Source organism: Lagenorhynchus albirostris, chromosome 15 (assembly GCF_949774975.1).
Source record: "Lagenorhynchus albirostris chromosome 15, mLagAlb1.1, whole genome shotgun sequence".
NCBI lineage: Eukaryota > Metazoa > Chordata > Mammalia > Artiodactyla > Delphinidae > Lagenorhynchus > Lagenorhynchus albirostris.
In genome coordinates this window covers 60,491,145-60,496,289 of record NC_083109.1, presented here as the reverse complement: position 1 = coordinate 60,496,289, position 5,145 = coordinate 60,491,145, and positions in this window count along the sequence as shown.

Sequence of the window (5,145 nt, the reverse complement as noted above, 5' to 3'; positions counted from 1 at the left end):
GGTGGGAAAGAGTGTTGCAAATGGAGAAGTAAATACAGAAGTTAACGAAGGCATTTTAAGGACTGAAGGTAAGACCCCACCAGCAGTAGACATAACTGAAGTGGTGCTCCCTGGTTAGGCTGGGTCTCCTGCTGAGCCAGAGTACAAATATTGGATTGGCCAAAAAGTTCATTCAGCAAAAAACGAATGAAATTTTTGGCTAGCCCAATAGCAGCAGATGATGATGACTGTGGTCATCAACCTTGCCTGTGCTGTGTATCCTCCATTTTTAATCAATTTTTTTTTACTGAAGTATATAGTTGATTTACAATGTTGTGTTCATTTCTGCTGTATAGCAAAGTGATTCAGTTATTCATATATATATATATATATATATATATACATTCTTTTTCTATATATTCTTTTCCATTATGGTTTATCATAGGATATTGAATATAGTTCTCTGCTCTATACAGTAGGACCTTGTTGTTTATCCGTTCTATATATAAAAGCCTACATCTGCTAACCCCAAACCTCCTACTCCATCCCTCCCCCCGTGTATCCTCCTTTTGAATCATCCTGGAAGAAGAAAACTCTTGGGATTTCCTCAGTCTCCATCTCCTTACAGCAGCATAAATGGTCTCATTGGGTTGCAGATAAAAGAACCCCACTCACAAGAGATTAAACAATACATAGAAATTCAATAGAAGGATGGTGAGGGCCTTTCATTAAATCTAAAAAAACAAGAAGAAAAGCAGGCTTCAAGGAGAATGGGGTGAGTATCACGGCAAGTCTCAGATCTCAGCAGCTGTGGTATATAGACTTTCACCCTGTAGCTCTACCTATCCTGGTACATATTCATCGTTCAGCAAGTATTTATTGAGCATCTATTATGGACAAGGCACTGTGCCAGGTCCTGGGGATACAAAAGTGAACAAAACTAAAGATGACTTCACCCTGATGGAGGCTGGAGTCTGCTGGGAGATACTGTCATTAATCAAATAATCACGCATACACATGTATAATCACAACCCTGGCTAGTGTTAGGATGGAAAGGCACACACGGCAATGAAAGCTCAAAGGACACAAGTTTGACACAGTCAGGGAGGTGAGAGAAGATATCCTTGGGAAAGTAACCACCGAAATGATACAGGAAAGATGAGGAAGAGAGTAGAAGGACTGGTGTTCCAGGCAAAGGGAACAGCATCTGCAAAGGCCTTTAGCAAGAGGGTGCATGGTGAGCCCAAGGGCCAATGAAGGCCAGTGTGGCTGCCGCACTGAAAAGAAAGGTGAGATGGTGTGAGATGAGGCCCTGAAGGTCCACAGTGTTTCAGGCCAGACTAAACAAGTCCTTGTTCCAAGAGCAATAGGGAGCCACAAATGTGTTTGAAGCAGGAGGAAGGTGACTGATTTTCAGAAAGATCACTCTAGCTGAATTGTGGTGTTGGGTTTGGAGGAACTCAGCTTCCAATTCCAAGCTCCTCAGAGAGTGAATCTGAGTGGATCAGGGGTCCAACTCCAGTCCAATCATATAACAGGAGGTGGGGTCACAAGGCAAGAACCTGGCTGCTGAGGACCCACCTTGAAGGAAGTTTTCAGAAAAGATGTACTGAACAGAATCCCCCAAATAACTGTGACATCAATTCACATGGCACCATCACTTTCCATGACATGAAAACCCCAAGACTACCACTGTCCCCTAAATGTTCCCAGCGTCCTTCTGGGGAGGCAACTTCTGGGGAGCGAAGAGGGCAAGGAGGTTGGGGAAAGACACTTGGCCAAACCATTTGTGTGTCTGTAGGCAGATGGCTGAACCACACTTTCTTCCTCCTCTGTGAAATGAGAGATCATCACGATAGCCACTATGTCCTAAGGTGGTACACCATGATCTCATCTGAATGTCGTTTTAACCCCAAGGGCTAGAAATTATAATCTCAGTCTTATAAAAGTAAAAATGAAAATTGAGCATGCTTTAAACCAGGAATAGCTTCAAAGTCTATATACTGTTCATCATTTTTCTCCCCAGATCTCATAACCCTCTACATCAAATGAGTAATTATCATTATTATTCTTTACAGAAATAATAGCAGTATTCAATTGATAATACAATTACTATGGATGGCTTAGATGTATAGTACATCCTGTTACAGGCATGGTTCTAAACACTTCCTTATTTAGAAGGACTATTCATTTGGTGCTTCCCTGGTGGTCCAGCGGTTAAGACTCCATGGTCCCAAGGCAGGGGACTCAGGTTCGATCCCTGGTCAGGTAACTAGATCTCACGTGCCGCAACTAAGAGCCCACATGCCGCGACTAAGAGCCCACATGCCGCAACTAAGACCCAGCACAGCCAAATAAATAAATAAAAATATTTTTTTAAAAAGAATGACTATTCATTTAACTCATAACAATCTATGAGATAAAATAGTATTATCATCTTCACTTTACAGATAAGTAACTGAAACACTGAGAAATTAAGTAATCTGTGCAGGTTACATAAATAATAGAACCATGGGGAGTCGGGGAGGGAGGGACTGGGAATTTGGGGTTAGCAGATGTGAAATATTACATATAAAATGGATAAAAAACAAGATACGGAACGATATTCAGTATCCTGGGATAAACCATAATGGAAAAGAATATGAAAAAAGAATGTATATATGCGTATAACTGAATCACTTTGCTGTACAGCAGAAATTAACATAACACTGTAAATCAACTATATTTCAGTTTTTTAAAACTGAGCAAATTAAAACAAAAAAAATTTTTACTTCAATTCTGTCATTCTATGACCACTAGGAGATTTAGTGTTTAAAATCTGCAAACAGAGATATATAAAAAATAAAATAAATAAATAGTAGAGCCATAACCTGAACCCCAGCAGGTTGGCCTCAGAGTCCAGGTGGTTTTATATCATTCTGTTCTGCTCTTATTGATTCTCTCTCTAAGCTCCCTCTCTCACCACACACACACCAAAAGGGAAAAAAACAACTAGGACTATTATTATTAATGAATTATTATCTGAATACTTTTTAAAAAGGAGGCACAAGGGAATATATACTTTGTGCAACCACTGTGTGATGTTCTTATGCTATTATTATTGTCTCCATTTTACTGATAAGGAAAGTGAGGCGCAAAGAGATGAATTCCTTATTTGAGATAATACAAATCGTAGCTGAAAGAATTAGGCTTCAAATCCAGGTCTATTTTATCCCAAAGTACTATTGATATGAGAACATGAAAATAATTTTCCCATCATTCTCTCTCCAATGGTTCCATCAAAGCCCTTCTTGAATGAACTTTGGGACCCTTGTGAGAAAATAAAGCAAAAGACCAAGGTGATAAAAAGTGCCTATTAGCCACTAAATTATGCCAGTTCCCACGCCATGACTCCCATACATCCATACGAAGATGTGTCTGCATTTTCAAAAAAAAGTCACACCACCAGATTAATCTGCAGTATTTTCTGCTTCAGGTATAATTTCTGACATGGAAATGAGTTATTTAGATTGTTAGTAGCTGACAGTCCCCATAAATTGCAAGAGGAGGTACAGCAGGGTAACAGCTGACTCTACTTTGCTCTCTGCCATGCTGTATCTGTCTGTCTGTCTCTGGTTACAATCTCTCCTTGCGATTCCATGTACCAAGTGGTGATGAATTCTACATGTACTTTCTGAAGTTTGATGTAAGTTCTCTCACCTATTAAGTTGCCAGCTTCCCAAATCTGACATAAATCGAATACAAATACGCTTAGGAAAATATTATACCATTTGTTCTTCTATTTTTCTGTCTTTTGCTTTATTGTAACATGTATTCAAAGTGCTGGGAGCTTCTGCTTACTATATCTTCACGAGGGGATTACAAACCAGTTGAATGAGCCTGCAACATGGCTTGGAGATGTTAGAAATCCAGAAAACACAGGCTCAATCATTCCACCTCACCACACAGGAGAAAGCTAGTCAACTGCCTAGGAAGTAACAAGCAGAAAAAGATAGGACTGCAGGAGAGGAGTCAAACTTCCAAATAAAACTCCTAAGGCAGAGAAAGCTGGGGCCCCTTCCCAAGCCTGCACTGGTTTACTACTGCCTATGAGTGAAGAAATAAACTTTTTTTAAAAACATCTTTACTGGAGTATAATTGCTTTAAAATAGTGTGTTAGTTTCTGCTTTATAACAAAGTGAATCAGCTATACGTATACATATATCCCCATATCCCCTCCCTCTTGCGTCTCCATCCTATCCTCCTATCCCACCCCTCTAGGTGGTCACAAAGCACTGAGCTGATCTCCCTGTGCTATGCGGCTGCTTCCCACTAGCTATCTATTTTACATTTGGTAGCGTATATATGTCCATGTCACTCTCTCACTTCATCCCAGCTTATCCTTCCCCCTCCCCATGTACTCAAGTCCATTCTCTACGTCTGCATATTTATTCCTGTCCTGCCCCTAGGTTCTTCAGAACCATTTTTTTCTTTTAGATTCCATATATATGTATTAGCATACAGTATTTGTTTTTCTCTTTCTGACTTACTTTACTCTGTGTGACAGACTCTAGGTCCATCCACCTCACTACAAATAACTCAATTTCATTTCTTTTTATGGCTGAGTAATATTCCATCGTATGTAGGTGCCACATCTTCGTTATCCATTCATCTGTCGATGGGCACTTAGGTTACTTCTGTGTCCTGGCTATTGTAAATAGTGCTGCAATGAACATTGTGGTACATGACTCTTTTTGAATGATGGTTTTCTCAGGGTATATGCCCAGGAGTGGGATTGCTGGGTCATATGGTAGTTCTATTTTTAGTTTTTTAGGGAACCTCCATACTTTTCTCCATAGTGGCTGTATCAATTTACATTCCCACCAACAGTGCATGAGGGTTCCCTTTTCTCCACACCCTCTCCAGCCTTTATTGTTTGTAGATTTTTTGATGATGGCCATTCTAACCGGTGTGAGGTGATACCTCATTGTAGTTTTGATTTGCATTTCTCTAACGATTAGTGATGTTGAGCATCCTTTCATGTGTTTGTTGGCAACCTGTATATCTTCTTGAGAGAAATGTCTATTTAGGTCTTCTGCCCATTTTTAGATTGGCTTGTTTGGTTTTTTGATATTGAGCTGCATGAGCTGCTTGTATATTTTGAAGGTTAATCCTTTGTCAGTTGCT